This window comes from Ceratosolen solmsi, unplaced genomic scaffold, assembly GCF_000503995.2.
Source record: "Ceratosolen solmsi marchali unplaced genomic scaffold, CerSol_1.0 scaffold11, whole genome shotgun sequence".
Taxonomy (NCBI): Eukaryota; Metazoa; Arthropoda; class Insecta; order Hymenoptera; family Agaonidae; genus Ceratosolen; species Ceratosolen solmsi.
In genome coordinates this window covers 10,485,632-10,509,185 of record NW_011948416.1, presented here as the reverse complement: position 1 = coordinate 10,509,185, position 23,554 = coordinate 10,485,632, and the positions used below count along the sequence as shown (strand labels likewise).

Sequence of the window (23,554 nt, the reverse complement as noted above, 5' to 3'; positions counted from 1 at the left end):
GGAGAAAAATTGGAAAATTTCTTTTTATCAAGGGGTAATCGGATCAAAACGAAGAAATTAATATTTATTGGATGGTAATTCGACTGGCGTGACCAGCCCGGACCATCCCTCTCGTGAAAATTAACCGAAAATATCCAGCAATAAGGCGGAAAAGTATTGGAAATGAAGATGAATGTTTGATAATTCTTAGTTTTCTCTCGATTCTTGAGCTTTGTGCTCCATTTTATACGTCAATTATATTAAGACTAGTCACTCCTGAAATTAGTGTAACCACTTACGAGAATAAGCGATTTTAAAAGCCCTTAATTCTAAAATTAAAATATATTTTCTACACAAATATAATCGTGTCTTTCAACATTCATCTTCACGTATAGAAAATTTTATACTCCAATCTTGTTTCACAACCGAGCTACACGCTCCTTACCGCATACTCTCCAAAATAATAATAATAATAATATCATCATAAGAAGGTAATAAAAAAAGAAAGTTACAATAATAAATGAATGATTAAATATGATAATAATAATAATAATAATAATAATAATAATAATAATAATAATCTACAAGCCCAATTGGCGCATTACGTTTAAGTTCGAATTAATTTTGTCGAACCCTTTAACTCACTTCCACTTGTTTACCACTTCTATGTCTCCACAAATAAGCAGCAGACAAATAATAAATTGCTAATACACAAGAGTGAATCTCTATTTAGTAATCCATCGCACTACAGACTCAAACGTTTTGCCAACTACTGTCATAATATTTACCTCCCTTCGACGACAATCGATTTCAGTCTCCGACCTTTTTTTCCCTTCCTTTTTTTGTCGCTAAATAAAACAGTCCATTACCGAATGATTGAACCCCGTGGGCGCGCAATGATGGCACCGGCGACCATCGCTACCGATTCGTTTTTTTCAACCTTTCGAACAACGTAGCGCGCCTCCGTTAACTTGATCGCATCCGCGAGGTTAACGCGCCGCGGAAAAGCAATTCAGTGTGACACGCGAGGCTTTTTTCAATGGACAACCGAGCACAATGGGCTCATCCTCTTTCTTTCATCCCATACGACCACGACCACCAGCCCCACTCCTCTCTCGCCCGCTCCATTCTCCCTCTACCTCTATCTATTCTCTCGTTCATTCTACTTTTCACGCTATTTTCACACACCATTCCTTTTTTACTTTAAATTCCATAATAGCCGTTACAAAAACACACAGTGGCATACAATTTTTTATACTTTCGATCAAACTTTTCGTTGCTCCGACCTTCAACATCGGGCATAATATTGATTGGGTACTTTAAGCTCTGCCAAATTAGGAATGTCATAGTTATGCCCTTCAAATAGGGTATTTACAACTCTATTACTAAGAATCTCAACATATTTATATCTACACTATGTTCTGATGCTCTTTTATATAATTTTAACTGCTTCAAATTAAAATAATTTATTAGTTTTATATTTAAGTAGGGATAAAAAGTGAAAAATTGCTAAATACCTGTGACTTCCATTAGAGGTAAATTAAAAGCAGACAGAATTTTAATTTTTGTCATCGTTACAGTTTATCTGATTTTTTTTTTTTTTTTTTTTTTTTTTTAATACTAATGCAACGTCAGAAAATTGCAAATTATAAAACGAATGTATAAGTACTCGAATGTAAAACTAGTTATAAAAAAATAATTTTCATTCGCAAACAAAGTAAATCTCAAGTGGTCGTAACTTGAACTGTTTTTATCGTTTAAAGTAAATTGTAATTGTTCATATACGAAAACTGAACAACCGTATGTTTTATTTTCTTGGTACTCCTGAATATTGAATTTGGAGAAACGTAAATATATCTTCTGATACAGTCCGTTAATATTTACATTCAATTGATTAACCTACATTATCTTATATATTTGTTGGCTTCCTTCTTTGTTTGTTTAATTGCGTGTGTAAGCGTGCGAACGTGGCCCTCTTTACCGCGTATACTTATTAAATTTAAAATAATTTATTTTGTGTCTAGAAAAATATTTCGTATATCTGAAATATGTATGTATCTTTGGGATTACAGTAGCTTTTAAATTTTGATTTAAATAAAGTACATAATTAATAATATAAGAAGCAGATGTAAATCGCTGTACATAATTTAGTTTAGAAAAACGTTGAATAATGAATAATCTATAATAAACTTACTAAAAATGTTGTGTCTAACGAAGAAGAAGATTTTCAGTTAAAAATATATTGAAAATAATTGCCTGAAAGATTATTTTAATTTAATACAAAATTTAATGGTATTACATAATTATAATTATAGAAATAATAATTTTAACTTTATATTTAACACTTGTTAAATACATCGTATAATTTAAAAATTATGGCCTTAAATTAATCTAAAATTAAGTCATTATTTTAGTATCCTTTAAGTAAAAAATTAAATATAACTTATTATTGATAATCGTCGAACATCAATGGTAAAATGACCAAATTCACATTTTAATCATTAAGTATTATTTAAATTAATTAAGTTTTTTTTTTAATTAATAAGCTCAAAAGTAGTATTTTATATAATATGCATGATATATCGATTATTTTTCAATTCCATAATTCATCATCTCTTTGTAATTTTTTTATACGTCACTATCCAACAACAACGATAACAACAACAACAACAGCACCAATACAGATTCCATTAGATGACAGCATCGAGTCCACGGACGAACAATAAAATGAAGAAACTTTTAACGCTTAGTCAACAAACATATGGCAAAACAGCGGCCTAAACCATTCCGACCTACCCACGCAGACACGCACGCACGCGGACGTACTCACACGCAGACTGTATTACAAAAGTTCAAAAATGTTGCTATGGAATGATTTTCGAACTGCGCACACGCACACGTCCATGCTTGGCTTTACGCGTATAGTCCATGTATGTAATGTGGTTTGCATAGAGTCACGTTTATCGTGAAAGGGAGAAAGAGAGGCAATTGTAGCTGCACGTGCCACGCGTATTGACCGTACGGTTAACCCTCTCATCGACATCCACATCCCTTATCCGGTTATGGTTTACCCCACCCCCCTAACCGCCATAAACTGTTTCACTTTCACTATATCTATCCCCTTCCTCCCACATTAACTCTCATTTCACGTTTATCATATTGTCCGCGACTCTATATGGTTCTGCTCTTCTTCGTTCTGTTGAATGGACAAAGACGCGCAATGACGGATACATAAATCGAAGATATTATAGCAGCGAATTAAATATATTTTTTTACACAATCATATATTTATAAAGTTTTTATCATCTATAGAAATAAGTTCAACTTGATATTTCTAGCTTCCGACGTTTTTCGCCACTTTTTCCAATGCAATCGACTATTATTTCATTATGAATGATGAAGAAAATATAAAGTTGCTATTTGTAAGAAAATTCGCTAGCGGTAAAAACATCAAAAGATCTCATAAAAAATTTGATGCTCTATGCCTTAATTATGGAATATCGACAAAAGCAATAGATAATATAATATTATGTAAATCTTGTTACTATTAACCTCAATGCTCTGCAAATCTCCGACACGTAAAGACTATATTTTCTGTTAGTAATTTCTCATCGTTATGACGGTTATCATAAGATAATTATTCATCTCGACATACTAAGGTATACTGCAGTTCCATTGAACCAACAGTGGAACATTACGAACGGAATGTTTCCGTTAACTCAATGCAAACACATTATATACCGATAGATACCACCATTGCGTTATTAGCTTATTGTATTCTGGTTAACAAACCATACACGAGAGCTTTTTCTAACCCTCAAATATTTTAGTTTTGAACTTTATACGGAAAAGCTTACATTCTTAAAACAATTCAACTAGCCTACTTTCTCAACGTTCTTCACTGTTAACTTCACTTATATACTTAACTATTCTATCTCACATTAGTGCTTTATGTTAATACAGAATATCGCTATTTATTCAATTGAAATTCAATTGATGTATTTGTAAATATTGCGCTCTGCGGAAAATCTGTTGGATTTATCAATACTACCTTGGAAAGCTCGAAGTCATGTTTATTATAGTATAGGGGAAAACGCAAAAAAAAATTACTTTATTTGAAGTTTTATAAGAAGATTCCAATAATAAAGCTTAATTCTTCATGTGATCGTAAATTGTTCTTCAAATTAATATATTTAGAAATTAATTATCATGGCATTTAACATCGAAAACAATAATTTAAAAGTAAGAGTGTCATTTTTACCGTTTATAATGAGAGACGGACATTTTTTTCTATACATTATTTAGAGGAAAAAATGAGAATAACATATAAAAAGGATAATAAAAAGGAAACACGTGTATTCTAATTGCCCTCCTCGCGATGAAACTAATATTTATTACTTCACTTTTTTTTTACATATATATATATATATATATATATATATATATATATATATATAACGTTTTAAATTCATAAAAATTCATAAATAACTACATTTATGTAGCATTCAGCTGTTAAAATAACTTGATGTTTTCTCTAAAGAGATTTTTTTAACAGATACCTTGTAAAAGTATGTGAGCATATCCGAAGCGAATTTGAAATAATACACACTCTTATAACTCTTATAACATATTCACTCTAATAACTGCAGTCGAAATATTCACTCCGCGAGAGTGTAGTTTCACGGTAAGGAGTAAATCACTTAAAGTACAGGCTTCGGAATGACAAACACGAGCATGCGAAAACCCCTTGCGCCAAGGCATCCAAATAAGTAGAGAGTGAAGGATGAAACTCACTCCGGCTGGCGCCACAAAGCGTCCGTCCCGCATCCTTGACTCGGTACCCCAACTAAAGCTGAGATGCGGGTAGCATAGCTCGTACTCGGTAGCAATTATACTAATGGAGAGAACAGCAGGGGTGAGGATGTGTAAAGGGAGAGAGTAAGGTCGGGCAACGACGGGGAGGAACAGAAGTGCACGGCATATTACGCGGGGCCGCGGCGAGCGAAAAATAAAAAGAGGAAGTACAAGAAGAAGAAGAGAGAATGTGAAGAGAAAAAGAAGATGTGGCTAGTAGTAGTAGTAGTAGTAGTAGTAGTAGTAGTAGTAGTAGTAGTAGTGATGGTGGTGATGGTGGTGATGATGGTGGTGGTGGTAGTAGTAGTGGTAATAGTAGTGTTAGTAGTAGTTGTAGTAGCAGTAGTTGTTACTGTTGTTGTTGTTGCTAAGAGTTTCGTAAGAGCTTTAGGATGAAGGCGATGGTATAGATGGGAACTAGACTAATGTATAGGTGACTGTTTATATATAAATATATATAACCAAATTATGCCCTACGAGGGAGTTTCAAAATTGTATGTTGATAGGTCAGTTTGTATAAGTGGATAACTCGAGAGTGCGTGTCTGTTGACCGGTGTGTCCGAATAGTATCAGGAGTAATAGCTAACCCGATGAGAATGGCTCTGGAATCGAGAAACAAGTGATAAGAGAAAACCCTTCAAAATGTAATTAAGATTATTTTGACCGATGCTTTGGGACAAATATTGGAACGATACTACTTGTTTATATTCTATGATTATTATTGTAACGCTGTTGTTAAGATAATGGATTCAAGCGGCATGGCTGTAAGATCGGTAGCATTCAAATTTCATGGAAATCATCAATACTTCGAATTTCACCAACGGCATTTACAGAGGTAATGGGAGGGGGAATAAGAGATTAATGCCGAACAACATACTTCAGATTAAAGAAAATTTTACGAATAAATTTTTTAGAAAAATAAATTACGTATACAAAATATAATTGCGATAATTTTGTCCGCTTCGATGATTACTAATAGTTTGACGGTATAAGTGTTCTGAAATCCAAGAGATAGGACTACAATTTCTCTTCACTTTCCAAGTGCCTTACTTTTAATCGAGACTATACACCAACACTGCTAGCTTAAGAAAGAGAAATCTCGGATCTAGGATCCTCTGTCGAAAATATACGAGTGCAGCATTCCGAAAGCTTTAATGAATGGAGAGCAAGAGTTAAGGTATAGGGCGTAAAAGCGCTCACGCAGCGCAAGAATGCGCGCCAGTGAACCATTTGCCTCTCTAATGAAAAGTATACTTAGCTGTATACTTTGATCTTACGTTAAAAAAAGAAAGAAAAAAATAAAAAAGAAGAAGAAGAAGAAGAAAAAAGAGTGGGTAGGGGAACAGATAGCAGCGGAGAGAGAGAGAGAGAGAGAGAGAGAGAGAGACCGAATGAAGTAAAGTATAGAAATGGAAGTAATAGTGTCCACAAGGAAGATCTGAAGGGGACTGGCCACTTTTACATGAGCCCGTTAGCATTCTTGCAACTTTCTTTACATTTTTCGTTCTTTGCTTCATCAACTGTATGGGTAGTGAATATTACTTCGCGATGATTGCGTGGATAGATTTACTTTGAAAGAGTTTGCTCTGGTACTCCATCTATTTTCACTTTGGCATTTAAGATAGCCGTGTTGAGTTTTTTGCTCATTTTCATCTGATTTTTCTAAAGAATTTTGGCAGCTTAATTTAGTATTGACACGAGAATTTCACATTTACAGCAAGTTTTCATTGAATCATAGTATAACTTATTTCATATACAAATGGATGGTCTTTCGCATATTATGCTCATCATTATCAAATTCGTGCGTAATTCGGCAAAATAATATTACGCTCGTATACGTATTAATATTAACACTCTTTGTTACTTAATACGCCATACATAAATTAAAAGATTATTTTATTCCTCTAAAACTCGTTAAAATTAAGGCCAATTCTATTTATTCTATTTTATTTCACTACATGTGTATATATATATATATATATATATATATATATATATATATATAGAGAGAGAGAGAGAGAGAGAGAGAGAAAGAGAGAGAAGATTATATGCAAGCTTTCATCTTACAACCACAAATAAACCATAAATTAATTATTTACATTTTCTGTATCTCCTCTAGCGCATTAAACGAGCTCGTAATAAAATTCTCTGTATTCCCGTAACCGATCGTAATTTCAGTACATAACGGTAAATTACTTCGTTATAAATCATACACTCGTTTCTAAAGTTCATCTAAGGCACACTGCTGAATAATTCTGGAATTTTCCATAATCAGCAACTAAGAGCATTTGAGAGAAACGCACGTGCCCCCACCCCCACCCCCCTTTCCCCCTCCCCGTCGCTATATAAATATCAGAATTATAAAAGATAATCTTATTACAGTTGGTCGCGCACGCAACGGTAACGTTTGTTCAGTCGCCAAGTATCTTTCGGAAACTCGCGAAATCTATATTTTACGCAGTCGCTGGGCATTCGACGGCAATCCATGCAAATTGAAACCTGCCATTACTGCTCAGCCAACAGCCGTCGTATACGCAACTCCGCTTAGCCACGTCCTAGTCGAGCACTTAACCGGATATGGTGCGGAGCCCTTAACGGTCTCGATGACCCGCTGACATTGTGACGAAACGCTTCTCCTGCATCTGCCACTGCTCCCGTCACCATCTACGGCTATCGTCATAACAGCTCGTGTCCGTGTATTAGTATTTTCCATGGAAGCCTGAGGAGACCAAGTCACCGTCAAGGAGAACAACGGCTTTGCGTTGTTATAACGGAAGTGGAATAACGTTGGCGCCGCGCTCGAACTGGCCGAGATCCAACGTCTGGGATCGCGTCACTACGAATATACTTGACCCCTCCTCTTTGCGATCGGTGACCTAACAGATCTTCGTGCGATTAAGTTGATCGAGCCATTAAAAGTAAGAGCCATACAGCTTCGCATGGTGGTGGGGTATCGTTTTACGATTGGAGTGAACAACTCGCAAAGTTCCATTGGCCACGTGAAGTGACTCATTATTGTATTTGACTATAGAATCGACAGGGCTTTGACGAAGCAGACATTGATGCGTCGATGAAGTCCGCAACGCATGCCTGCGATTAAGAACGAAAATAACCGCGAAAAATCGACTAACCACGTGGCTGTTCTGGTCTTTTCTCATAGGTAGCGAGCGGCTATCACAAAGCCCCGCAGATAAATCATGGAGGATTCCGCGTGTGTTATCGACTCTTTAAGCAAATCCTTCGCGTTTGTGTGCGTGCCGAGACTAATTATAGCTCGTGCCCTACATGGGGCCGCAATTTCGTCGTGTTTGCTCGAGTCAAGTGGCCATCGGTTTCTCGCCGTCGAAAGCACATCGCCCCATACCGACTGACCTTAATAGCTTTCGACGAAACTCCGCTCATTCGAATCGACATCGTTCTCCATTTTTCTCCTGTAATGCTCATCATTGTGTTTTGTATTTCAGCCGATTTTTTTCATAAGCGAGTGCGAGCTGCATATTGTTAAAGAGCGGTAGATTTTATCCGCGACTTTAAAGTAATTATGTAAATATTTTTGAGGAAGCCGTTTAATTCGTTGGCGCTGCTTGGCCTGAGCTCATGTTTTATATAAATATTTCATACTTTTTTTGTTGTTGCTATAGCTAATAAATTGTTTTGTTTTTTTTTTTCCCCCTATGAAGTTTGTTTAATGAAAAAGTATACATTTTTGTCTTTCTATTTGACTTACTTAATCATTATAATTTTCAGTTTATTCTCATAATTGTAAATTCTTTTTCGCTCATAATAATTAATATATTCATGATAATACATCAGTTGATAATATTTACAATATTGACTGTAAGAATTACTTAATAGCAATTTCTTGCCCAATATCCTGTTTCTTAATTCAGTAATTCCATATAAATTTTTTTTTTATTAACGAATAAATTATGAAAAGGCTCTTCCCCGAGTCATTAATTCTAAATTAAATGAAATATCCATGAACTTGTAGTTACAACCGAAGTGAAAAAATGATGATAATAACGATGATGATAATGATAGTGTTGATTTAGTGTAAGATCGTTAAATGTAGAAAGTAAAAATTAAATGTACCGCGAGGAATTAATTCTCCAATGGTAAAAAAATCTATTAAATACATATCGTTTACGATAATTGAAAACCATTTCCTAACAATACGTATCATTACGTCATTGAACACGTTAACTATAAAAAACATTACTAACTGTCTTTTGAATTATTTTTACGATGAGCTCATATTAATTTTTTTCCCCAAAAAAAAAAAAAAAAAAAAAAAAAAAAATCCTACATGATTTTTATGTATTTTGAAGACTAATTAGACATTGAGAACCAACTTTTTTTTAGAAATCTTGCTTTACCGCACCGTATATGAAGAAAAGTTCGACCGTTAGCTCAGACTCTTGGTAGGGGAAACTTTTTATTTCCAGTACTCAGGTACTTCTGACTCCAATTACGACTCTTAATATTTTTATTCCATTTTTTTTTAATTTTTTTTTTTTTTTTTTTTTTTTTTTTTTTGTTTTGTTTTGTTTTATTTTCTACCCCAAAAGAAACTTTGAAGAAGCTTCATGATGGCAAATCGACGCACTAATTATTTTTCAATCCAACTCTTAAAATTATTGAAAAGTGCTGTTGTTCTTAGTTCTAGCCTTAAAGTACGATGATGGAAAATTAAATAAACAGTACCATAGAAATAATATAAACTATCGTAATTATCCCATATATTTACGTGTAAAAATATTCTTTGGAAGAACAAAGCTCGCCGTTAAATCAAATTAATGCAATAATAGAGTTTGCAGGCTTCGATACAAATTGAATAATAAATCGATAAAAGCATCAAGCTCTTGCTTATTATATAGAGCTATTATAATCTATTTATAAAATTATCTTTAACAACGTGCCCACACGTACAAAATAATATTTTGATTGTCAACCGCAGATTAAATAAACAATTGACAACGATATAATGGTAAAAATATCTTTATTATTTTTTTATTCGTAGAGAAAACATTTGCACGCGTGATGAAAATTTAAATATTTTATGAATTATAATTACATAGTGCAACATCCCGCACGACTTTTCCAATTATATAAAATAGTATTAAATTATTCGCACTATTTTCCTGCGTGTGTGGTCTTCTCAATGTCATACGAAAAAAAAAAATGATTTGAAAAAAGTGACCTGTCGTCTAACTCAGCATCGTACTGAATAATCCCATAGGACGGAAGCAACGACGGCAGCACTTCCCAAAGGCCCAAGAGTCAATATTTCTCTCGTCTCTTATCGTAAATTCAATATAAGAGTCCTTACATCTTATGCAGTGCCGTATATAGAAGCATACCGTTCGAGACTTATTCCATGTAAGTCAAAACCCACTCACCTTAATGGCGTGTGCCCCCTCCCTCTCCCAGCGCCCCCTCCCATCGCCAACCCCATCACCATCGTGTACTTGGTACAACTACTACCCGAACCACCATTACACAAGCATCGGATGACAGACATTTTCACAGTTTCAATATTGCCAAAAGCTCCTTCCTTTGCCTGTCTTCATTTTTTCTTTTGTAGCTTCTTTACACTACTGGTTTATGGTCAGGTATTTTTAAAGTTTTAAACCAATTAATAATAACTGCAAACTTATATACATAATGTAGAATAGTTTCAAAAGCTTATGGCAATTTTGAAATATTAATGTAAATTTAAAGATCTGCGTATTTATAGTAATGAAGAATTTCACAAATGTAATATGGGAAATAATTCTGCCCTTTTCTAATAAAAATTCTTTTAATGGTGCTATCCTTACTTATCATCTTGCCATCAACTTTTAAACTTTAAATGGCGTGTGTGTATTCGCGCGCGCGCGTGTACATAACTATATTTTTATAATATTTTACAAAATTAAAAGTTATAGTCCGATAATTTAAACACTTAAAACTTAATGTAGAATTTGTTCCAATAATACCAAAATGTGTCTGCAGTTACCAAGAAATTTAATGATCAGATAAAAAGTTCACATTTTCAATTACAACTTCTATTAATCGGACGGAATAGATGATTCAAACTGGCTAGAAAATTTATCATACTGTCGCGCGGATTAATTTATAATATTACAAGAAATAAAGTCTCACGAATTCGGAACACACATTATTGAACATAGCGATTAATCTAACAAGACAAGATCGAATATTATACTCCTCGGTTCAATATACTTTATCCTCTATAATGTTCTGTACTCTAATTAATAAATGAAAGGGCCATGATATTTCTATTATTTATCATTTTCATTTCACCAACTTAATCGATCCCGTGGCAATTTATATGTTTGATAAAGGAACATCAAGTCTTTTTAATCAATTAACGATCGTCTAATTGAATAATAAATTAATGTAATAAACATACCTAAATTTCTATTAATTTTAAGTTTATTAGGCGCGTGACAAAAATTATGAATTTCGAATATTAATTATGCCTTCTAAACGGGAGATGTAATTCCAATTAAGAATATTATAGAGGTAATATAAAACGATAATGGAGCTTCTTGTTTAATAAATTCTTAGTAAAAAAAAAGGAATTTTATTGGAAAACAGTTGAATGGGTGAGGTGTAATGAGATAAAATTAAAGAATCGAACAATATATATTTCAAATATATATTTCATTTCGTAAATTAATTGATAATTACAATATATAATATAAATATTTTAATACGATATTCTTAGGAAGATAAATCGTAGTCATAGTACTGTAAAAAATATAAAGAAACTTCGTTGTTACCGTATACAAAAAAAAAATACATTAAATGATGCATACTTTTAAAATTTAATTTAGAATTTTAAATTCCATTATAAAAATTTATGTATTAAGATAAGAGATTTTCAATGCTCGTGTTCAATTTTCTATTCATTTTTCAAATTTCGTCTGAAGGTAAGCATAAAACGTAAATAAATTAAAGAAAAAAAAATCATTACCTTCACAATAACGGTCACGATTTCCGAACTCGATAACCTATAATACAATGTGACATTGAACAATATATATTACATTTAAATCCATTTCAGAATCCGATAGCTCATGAATGTCCTTAGATATAATTTATCAGACTTTCATTTCAATATTAAGATATTCGCGTGATCTAATGACTACAAAATCTTGATTGTATGTTTGATTTATCGTATTTCACGCGACCGCACTTTCTTTTATATATATATATATATATATATATATATACGTGTAAGTATGGGTGTCTGTTCCTTCATTTCCACGAGGAAATTCTGTGAACTACATTTTTCCTCTCTCTCTCTCTCTCTCTCTCTCTCTCTCTCTCTCTCTCTTGATCGCCATGGAAAAGCGTAGCGAATCGATTCTCAATTAACGAACATCTTTTTTAAGATATACCAACAAACCAACTATTTGTACATAAGATTTCTCTACCTCATTAACAATCTTATCTGTTTCCAATGTAGTAACAGTCAATTATGAAAAAGTAAAAACTAAAAGAATATATCTGTATTACGGCGACGTAGTAAAATACTAACATGTAAATACAATCGAAAATCTACAAAAAATCAAACTTTAATGCAATTTAAATAAATAATTTGTTGTCTAAGTATGAGTGTGTTTGATATATATATATATATATATATACATATATGTGTGTATAACATATTTGCAATCTCTAAAAACTCAGGAAGAGGTTGGTAATTTCGAGATCAAACATCCAGAAAACCTCCATAATACGTTGGTTTTAGACTTCTCAACATGCAATATACATTATTTGAAGTAAAGAAAATGATTTTATTACGCTCCGTATATTTTATAAACTATCTAAAGCAAAACTTATAATTGTTCTAATTAAAATGATGTAGACTATATCAATAGCTGATTATTTTACTAACTCGTGTAAAAAAATTGTTGAATTAAAATGAAACAAAAAAATGTTGTTGTGATATCAAACCACAGTAGCACTTAAAGAATATGAAATGATTTTTTAGAGGAAATTTCAAATTGTTTCGATATATTGAATAGCATACGCTAATTATTAATCGTATCGCCTTTCATTCAGTGATTGCTTATTGAATTTTCATACGCTAACCTTTAAAATGTTGAATGCAATTAGCAATCAAATTATTTCTACCTAATTGTCGTCGAGAATTCTCAATATGCCGTTTTGTTACAAAATTTTTGTAAATTTAAAGATAAATGAGTTCTTTACCTAAAATTATAAGCCCACGAAACTGAATATAACTACACGTTTTCAAAAATTTTGAAGTGAATTGGTTAAAATATAACGAATGCAAACGGATGTTAGTTTAAAAGAAATTTCTCTCTGTAGAGAAAAAGATATTAAAAGATTTGCGCGCCCAATGTAAAGCATTCGAGTACATACAAAAATTCTTTAGAAACATTAATAATATTTTTTATTTTTATTGAAAATTTTTTATTTAATATTTCTCAACTCTTAAAGAATAAAAAATTATTTCTAAAGCGTCACTATCCTTTCATCTCTATCTATCTATCTGTGTATCTCTCCGTCTCAATATTCTGAATGGTAAATAAATATAATTAATTTGTTGTACTGATCTTACAAAGTGTGGATTTAATTTATTTGAATTAATCTAGATGAATATTGAAAAATTGAAAAGTCGTAAATCCTTTGTTTATAAATAGAGAGGAGCTATTTTTCAATTTTAATAGTTTAAATTCTTCAATTCTTCTTGCTATTTATATATAAAATATTCTCTTTAATGAATGATAGTGAATTTTTATAGATAATTTAATATCAGAGTTACAGTAAAATGTCTGAATTAATATTAAAAATTATGTTTATTGTCACATTTTAAACATAACCCTCTATTTAATAATTTATATTTCTTATTTAAATAAATGTATATACTTTCATATTTTCGGAATTCCTTTTCCTCGATTTGCTAGTATTTAAAAATTTGCTAAAACTCGGGTTCCTTACATTAATTATGGACACAATAGAACATTAGAAATTTAAATGAATGTATATATATGTTAATAATTAATATGTCATATAAACGTCTTGATATAAACCTGAAAATATTAAATTATGGTACTATTAAAATTCTTGAGGGTATAAATTAACTGGCGATAGGAAGTTCTTTCCGCAACCTCATTAACAAAGCTGTCGCACTCTTCAATTCTGATAAACTCCTTATATTCGACTTCCGTCTCGGCATGTCACCAGCGTAATCCCGTGGGCGATCTTTCGAGCTTCTATGTTACGCTTGAAATTTCATGAGGGTATCCTTGGCTCAGTCAACCGACTGACAATGTCAGTGCAGCATCGCGCAAAGGTGAAACTGTCTCGCCCATTTTGAGGGACATAACGGGAATGTTGCGGGAGGAGAGGGGGGGGGGAGAGAAAAAGTTGGCATGTTCTTCTCGCGGGAAGGTAAAATAAAGACGAGAGTGGCAAGAATAATGTGAGAATGGAGACATTTTATTCGTCAACGTTAATTTTTTCATTACATTGAAATGTTTTTTTACGACGCTTGTAACGATCTATCAAATTTCACAAAATTGTACATTACGTATTTTTTAATATATCAAACTTATGAGATGGAGTTATTTTGTGTATACATGCAGCCTTATTAGATGAGAGCGCTTGAATTGACAAATAAACGGAAAATAAGTAAATTTCTTCATTTTCTGGTCGATATCTCGAATGTAAATAGGATTATTTAATAATATCATACAAGGATATATTCAATTATGATATACAAGTATTATCACTTTCTCACATTATTAATCAATTTACTACTTATTTTTTCTTTACAGGTAAGCAGTAATAATAGAAGTCTTAATGGAAATTCAGTAATTGTAAGTAGAATCTTTACACATATATTTCAAATATAAATAAGATGTAACTTTGGAATTCTCTTTGAATTAAATAGATTAATCAACTGAAATACTATTTGATATAATTATGAGTAGATAATAAAGTAGAATGCTTACGCCTTGAGTTTGTATCAATAATGATGAAACAAATATTCTATAATTACCGTCATCCCGGTTTTTTCATTACAAAATTCTTTAATTTGAAAATGCTTGAATAATCTTTCTAAAATTAAAGCAAATGGAAATTTTCGAACACTTACTTCTTCGAGCTTCTCGGTTGTTGAAAAAGCTTAACATTCTTTACACTTATATGTGGAGAAAAATGTGATTTCATGGTAGCTTCGGAAAAAAATTCATGAATAAAAAGATGTAAGTAGGTCATAGCACCGGGTCGTGCTTGCCTACAAAAATTTTAATGATAAGAGATACCAAATAAAGAGCAGAATTGTTTCCTCTCTTCATAAATTTTGATAACATCGGCTTAAATACACAGAAATAAAAGCACAATTTTACCAAGTATGACTTTAGTACTAAAAAAAATTTCACCCTGAAAATATAGGAGAATAGTCGTTTTTTTACACGTATCAGAATAAAATAAAGATCCAATAAGTTTTATTACCAATAAAATTGTAGTCTTATTTAGTTTTTTCTTAGCTTGTATCCAACTTGATAGTATATTTATAAAATTAATATTCATTTTACATATCTGTTATATCCAGTGTGTATTTTAATTCTAATAAATGAAATTACTTGCAACTTAATGCAAATATTCTATATAATAATTAGATATATGAGAATACGCTTTATATTATTGTATCCTTAATCATATAATATAATTAGGTTTTTATCTCTAAAGAAAGTTCTTATAGAAGATAAGATTCTATAAGTTTATCGATTAAGAAAAAATCTTAAAATAATTAAAAATATTTAGTAAATTAACTAAGAAATACTACATAAAGCTCAATGTCTATATACACGTATATATTATAGAAATCAATTTTGTCTGTTAACTCGAATATTATGTAGAAATTTTTGTAATAAATAATGGAGATTTCCTCAGTGTATTAAAAGGATACCTTCGAACATGGGAATTAATACATACATACATACATTCACGTAAATACACATACACACGCGCGCGCGCACACACACATACATACATACATACATACATACATATATATATATATATATATATATATATATAGCCCACGGGAAAAGTCTATAAAACTTGGTATATAAAATCATATTTCAAAGCTGCAAAAACCTTTAATTAAAAAAGGCCATTCTCTTATCATATCACAATGTTAAGAAAGACCGATTAAAGTTCGTGACATATTACCCCATTTCTACGCATATATACATAAATAGATGTAAAATGAGTATAGTAATATAGTAATAAAGCATTCCTTGAGTTATTTAATTTCAGAGAATTTATCGCATAGATTGCTTATAAATTGGAAGCGCAGATTATCAATTAATTTTTAATAATGAAGCAAATGTATGTTTAATGGTAAAATTGAAGCTTATGCGTGAGAAACAAAATCTAGCATATTAAATGTAAGATGCAGGCATTCCATCAGCACATCATCCGTACTAATACGTTTGCACTGGCACGCAAGCCAATTTCAAAAAGTCTCCGTCATTATCCTGGTGGACGTATATATATGTATATGTATATATATATATATATATATATATATATATATCTTATCTACCCGTAGGTGTACACGATACCAAGATGAGGAACTTGGGGCTCTGCGCACATTTCTTCCGACCAAATTCTCCGTTCGGCTGCTCCCGAGAGGGACGCGGGAGCAAAGCGAAGCACAAGAGTCCCGATAAAGATCGATTTCTTCTCGACGCGACGCTTCGTTGCACGAAGAAGAGAGAAACTCGGACTTTCTTCTCTCTTCATTGCCATGCGCTTCTCTCTCTCTCTCTCTCTCTCTCTCTCTCTCTCTCTCATTCTCCCTCACCTTCACCCTAACCCTCACTGTCACTCTCTATCTTGCTTTCGTCTCCTCCTCCCACTTCTCTTCCCTCGTGATCCGCTCTAACTTAGGCTTTCAGATGCACTGGCTGGATCACTCGTCCACAATACAGTGGAACTCGTTGTAGAGGGGGAAAACTTTTTACGGAGCAATTGCGCGCGAACCCAATGGTCGAGATGTCGCAGACGAAAATCACGAGGAAAATTACCCTTTCTTTAGATCTACGTAAACTTGTATTGAGTGATACGGAAAATTAGGATGTCGGTAATTTTTTATTCTGCTTACTTTTATTATTTTAATGATGAAATGTTTTATGGCTGATCTATGGGTATTGAAAATTTTCACTTTTTAATACTGTTCGAGCATAATCACTTTCGACTTGTGTAATATCAGTACATGTGCCCGTATAAAATTATGGATAATAATTTTACACTAATAAGATTACATAAGATAATATACTAACAATAATGAAGTAATAAAAAGTGATTAATATAATAGATTATTAAATAAAATTTTTGTATCAATGTAAAATTTATAAGAAAGCTTAGCTGCTTCGTACTATAAAATTCTCTAAATATTTGGTCAAATTACCTTTTCTAAAAAACTGCCAACAATTATTCCCCTTTGCATTTGTCTTTAGTTCAAGATATTGCATAAGTATGCTAGAAATATGAAATTAAGATGACTAAATAGTATTTATCGAAGTAATAAACATGTTCCTTTGTGAAGAAATTCGTTATAATATATATATATATATATATATATAATTTTTAGTGCGTTTATTAAATTTATACGTAATGATTCGGATGCGTTTAGGAAAGGAACGACGTATAAACTCTTTTTTTATTGCATCAAGCCAGAAACGAGTCAAACATAATTAATTCTACACTCTCGAAACTTAATGACTTTATAAAAGCGTAGTTTTGTAATTCTATTCAATATTGCAATTATTAAATTTTCATTTAGTTCTAAAGTAAATCAGCATTATTCCAATAAGCGGTAAGTTAATTTAATTTTTATGGGTTGATATTTCGGTGAAACAGAGGCGCACTGTAACAGAGTGACGATTTCGTTCAACTTTGCTTCATCCCTTACTTTTACCATATTTGAAGGGAAACCGGGAAGGTAGTGGACCCTACCTCAAGTCCTAAATAAACGTTGCTGTAGTACTTTTCAGGAAGCAACGGATGCAAACACTTCCGCTCGAGAGTTTGATACACTTTTCTTGCGTCTCTTTTGCGTCTCTTGAGAAACGCTCTGTTATTCTTTACGCGAACGCTGCTCTTCGGTTGTCCACCCTTGTCAAGCGTTAAGATGAGAAAAAATGCGAATAAAATTAAAGATGAATCTTGTTGTAAGTTAATTACTCTCCAAACTATTTCTATTTACCATATATTGTTTAAGTATTTCTATACACACGCGCGCGCGCACATTTATTCTCACTGAAAGTGAATTCCAATTTTTTTTTCTATGGAATTTTACTTTAACTTTTATTCTTATATATGGTTTTCTACTAAAAGACTTTTCTAAAACTATTATAAACAAACTTCATAAATAAACATTATCATATTTAAAAAACATTCAATAATATAAGGTTATGATATTTTAATACAATTTATAAATAATACTTATTTACAATGAAGGATAGGAGAAATAATTAATCGATGAATATTGAATTTTTCAATTGTCTAATTTCTAAAATTCTAAAAGAATAGAAAATTATTTTGGAAATAATGAGTATTTGGTTTGAAATTCCAATAAATAATTATAATAAATAAATAATTAACTATTTTAATCTATGAAATGTAGTTTAAGGATAAAATGTATTTGATATAATTATAATTGAAATTAAATTTCTGCACATTATATACAGTATATTTATAGATGACATGTAATGTTTTTATAAATTAAGAGAAAATTATATTGTACAGTTCCAAAAATAATATCTTTCTCAATAGATCAATGTTTATTGATGCTTATTACTTGTTAATCGGAACTCCTATTTTTGTTGCTTTTAGATATTTCTTATATAGTATGTAATATAATTTCTATTACATACTATATTTCTCTCTCTCTCTCTCTCTCTCTCTCTCTCTCTCTCTGTGTGTGTGTGTGTGTGTGTGTGTGTGTAATTGTATCAAACAATTATATAATTCATTAAAACACCTAAATAATTATGGATACAGAATTATTGTAATTATAAATTCATCCATTATAATGGAACGAATAATATAATATACGACAAGATTTAGCGGATAATTGTCAAACCTATTATTATGATTTAAATTTGAATAATTCAAATTAGAGTCTAAATTATATTTCACAAGTATATTCTGTAAAATGCTTAATAACAATACTATCGAAGATCAATTAAAATTTGATTAAAATTTTAAAATTCTTCGCGATGAAAAGAATTTTTCTTTAATTACAGTACATAAAAATAAATAAATTTTAATATTCCTTTTTTCTTCTTTCTTTTTTTATTTTTCTTTCTCTGTTTCTTTTTTAAGGATTAAGGAAATAATTGAATCAATGATAAATTATATTGTTTGGACGTGTTTTGCCTTGCGTAAATATAAAGGCATGAAAATCTATGGAAATGTCCTTTTTCAACGACTTTCTTGACAAACTACGGTGTAATATGTCACAGCTCTTGCCTTATAAATCCTTCTAACTCGGAAATGTCCGTCGATCTTGATCCTATATAACGTTATCGCTAGAGGTACATGCTCGATGCTGAATACGTTTGTACATTTCTTTATTTTTACAATTCAAAAGAAGAAGAAATATGCATTGTACAGTATACGATATTTTTTTGTTTCATATAACTTAAATCGTTTAAATTGAAACTACTAACACATACGATGATTTTATATTGTAAATAATTGAATAAACATTCCTCTTTATTGCTAACGGCGGTAGTCATATTAAATGTCCACAGAGAATGAGAGCGAGAGAGAGAGAGAGAGAGAGAGAGAGAGATAGAGAGAGATGGAGAAAGAGAATGAATGGGAGGGGGGGGCTAATTTTGACCCTTTAGAACTGATTTTGACAAATTCAATGATTTTCATTCTCTCTCTCTCTCTCTCTCTCTCTCTCTCTCTTTCTCCCTATCCTTCTATTTCTCCATTTCTCAATTGTTAAATCTATCTCCATGGAAGATATGACGATATTATTGGCTTAATCTTTTCTTACTTCAGGCATCGTCGTAGACTTGACGTAATTCACTTTCCGCCAACCCTCTCCTTCTACCCACGATATTATTTTCTAATTTTCCATCCTTCTCTCGCGCACACTTCTGCTAAAGCAGAGAGCGCGTCTAAAAAACGGGCGATCGCCCGTTCGTGTTACTACGAGCGTCGAGTGGAAAAGTTTTCCGCTTCAAAGTGTAGGGGATCGGTGCAAGTGCTGGTCCTCATCGATCCTTCAACGACACAACCAACGTACAGTAGGAGTCCTAAGAATGGCATTGCATCTTGTTTTTCTTCCCGTATTTTTTTGTTTGTTTTTTTGCTTTGTTTGTTCCTTACTTTGGATTTTTTTTTTTGTTTTTTTTTTAACCTTTTCATATCGGCACTTGGGGTATCGATGGTTATGAGATTTTTTTTTTTATATGCTGGGACTGGCTTTGAGCTGATGCTCTAGAATCGGAATTGAAAATTTGTAAGTGAATTCTCTTAAAAATGAATGGCGACAGTGAGTATAAGATAATATTAGGTTTTATCACGCTTTAAACTTTCGCTGTTTATGCACTGTCTAAATCGATTAAAAATGGCAATATATTAAACTTAAAGAATGCTTATTTATCTGCGGATTTTCATTTTATTTTAATACGATGTGTAATGGAATTGATAGTAAATAATGATAAATTCAAAATTAGATAACCTTTGTATTAAATTTCTTTAGAAACTTGCTTTTTTTGTATTTCACTTGGTACTATATGCTTTTTCCGACATTTGTATTTACCTTCGATTTCTTAACATTAATTAAAATAATGAGCTTCGTTCCAATTATTTGTCAAGCTAAACGATTAAATTAGAAGTTTTCTCCAATGTTTTACAAAAGAGCTCAAATCGATTAAAAAACCCTTGTTATGTAATAATATTCAAATTGTTAAAAAAAAATAATAATAAAATACTATATTATACGTAAAAATAGATGAAAAAATTTATTTCATTTGAAATAGATGCAATTAATTTACATCTTAAATTAAATATTTTAACTCACGGATAGTGAAAAATATTTCTTTTTTTTTTTAATTACAACAGTAACAAATATATTTAAATATATTATAAATAGTCCCTTCAAATTGACCATTAAAAAGGCATTTCAAATTATTGCTGAAATACGTTTATAAGACAAATAAAACAAATTTTAAATTTAATACTATTACTTTTAGAAACGTAGATTCTGTAAAGAAAGACTCTCTCATTGAGAATGGAAAAGTTATGTCTCGAGTTCTTTATGGTTGTTTGATTTGAAATTCCACAGTCGTTTAAAAGTTGATTGGTTCACTTTATTTGTAACCTACTTAATTAATTTAAGTTGATAAATGTATAAAGTTACGAAATGTAATAGGTGGATGTACGGACTGGACGAACTATTAATTAAATAAAGCGATACGTTAATTATGCCAAACAAAAATATCTTAATTATTTAAATTACTTCGTTTTATTTAGTGCATTAAATGACTAAAGTTTTATCTACAGTTAATACTTAACAATTATATTAGAAATACATGTGTCAATGGGTGTATGCGTATCAAAATTCTGTATAAATATATGTATTTAACGTATGCAAGTGAGGTTCCATAAAATAGAGAATTTCATAAAAACCATAATTTTATATTAAAGCGCGTATTTATAAAATGAATTATTAAAAATGCGTCATTAAAACATGTTAAACATAAAAAAAATTAAAAAACAATATAATCTTGAGATTGCTTTGTTGAACAGGCGTCAAAGTAAAATCTGACCCCTGGATAATAGATTTTCCTTTTTTTCTCTTTCTCGTTTTTATGCGTGAGAATTTGCACGTACGTGTATGCGTACTTGCTCATACTCACACTTGCTCGCTTTCTATATCTGTATACAAATACTAAATATGTGCAAACTTAAATAACTGACATTAATAATTACTTTTATTATATGATCTTTAATTGTAATTCAGTTTGATAGATGAAGTACATGTAAGTATATCTTAAAATCAATATTGTTCGAACATTTATAACTGTAAGTAATATTCGAAAAATGTTATTACTATTCCGGTTGATTTTGGTTAGAATATATAAATGTGAAAACTTTCGGGATTAAGTGAGAGAGAGAGAGAGAGAGAGAGAGAGAGAGAGAGAAAGAGTGCATGAAAGTATCGATATATTAAATACATTGCCAGGGCAAATTCACCATATCGTATTGCACTATATGAGATTTTCGAGCGTATCGTTTATCTTTATTGCTCTCCGTCTTGGGCTTCTCAGTGAACTTTCTTGTTATCCCTACACTATCTTTTGTTCTCGACCCCGATCTCGAAGCACTTCTCACGACGGAAAAGTTGCCGCGTTTGGCCGCGCGCCTGGGATTAGAATGTCAAGTACGTAGAGGGTGAAAGTAGTGGGTGGGAAATAAACCGGGAATCGTTGCCGTGGGGGAGCACGACATTCCTGTGGGTGACTTCGGCAACTGCCCGGGGAGCGGCGAGTTTGGTTTTCAAGTGCGCGGGCTTAAATAACAATGTGTTTATCGTGCGGCCGTGGGTAAAATTGACTTTGGTGTGTAGGCGGGAATCGGGAAATTCGTAGCTCAACTCGATGGTCCTGAATTCGGGAAAATTCGTTTTTCAACGTCAAAGCGCGAGCATCGTAGCGTTTAATGATAAATAATAGATTTTACGCAGTGTCCCTTTGCGCGTGATTCACTTTTGTTAATGCCGCGCTTATACATATTATTATTATTATTATTATTATTTTCAGTTACGACATTGTTAGATTCTTGCGTATAAATACAATTTATGCAAATTAAAAGGTTATGAATTATAGTTATTCATGGAAAGCTAATGAAACGGATATAAATTTGTGTATCCGAGAACTCGAGATATTTATACATTTCTCTGAAATATATTTATCGCGAGCATTTTTAAAGTTGAAGTTGAAGATTGTCCGTGCTCCTCGCAACAACTCCTTGCCTATATAAACTTGTGGTTTGAACGTTACATAAACACACACACGCACGCACACGCACTCATGTACACTCACACTTAAAAGGTAAGAAGCAACATTTTTATGCTTTACAATTTGCCAAACCCCTAATTCAGTACCACTGCCAAAAAGCATCGCGATTTCTCTTCCCCTCGTATTTAAAATACAAACTGAACCTCGTTAACGAGTAAGACTACGATAATCTCGCTTTATTCGCGGAATTGAAGGCAGAGGAAATAATGGCTCTCGGTAAGTATATAACGCTCGAATCTTACGAGTTCCTCCATTTGAAAATAACGAGGGAGAGCATACCTAGTAGCGTTTTACAGAGCGGCTGGTAGAAGAAAAAGGAAAGGAATAGGAAGTAAAGAGAGAAAAAAAAAACGAGAAAATGCAGCGAAAAGAAAGAAAGAAGGTAGATAAAAGAGAGGAGAGCCGCATGAATGCACGAGACTTCACGAGTATTCGCTAGTCGACTCCTCCTTTCAGGCCTTATCTTATCCACGGCTGAATCCACTTTTTCTTCTTTTTTTCCTCCCATCTTACTCGCACTCGCCCCTTATCAATCGCATACACACACACACACACACACACACACACACATTCTCTCTCTCTCTCTCTCTCTCCCTCTGTCTCTCTCTCTCTCTCACGCTTAT

The 23,554-nt window shown here is 32.0% G+C and overlaps 1 protein-coding gene across 1 annotated transcript in view; it reads left to right on the top strand.

Annotated features, from left to right (window-relative positions):
- Nucleotides 1-23,554, top strand: part of Lar (tyrosine-protein phosphatase Lar) — a 187,645-nt gene that overhangs the window by 27,436 nt on the left and 136,655 nt on the right.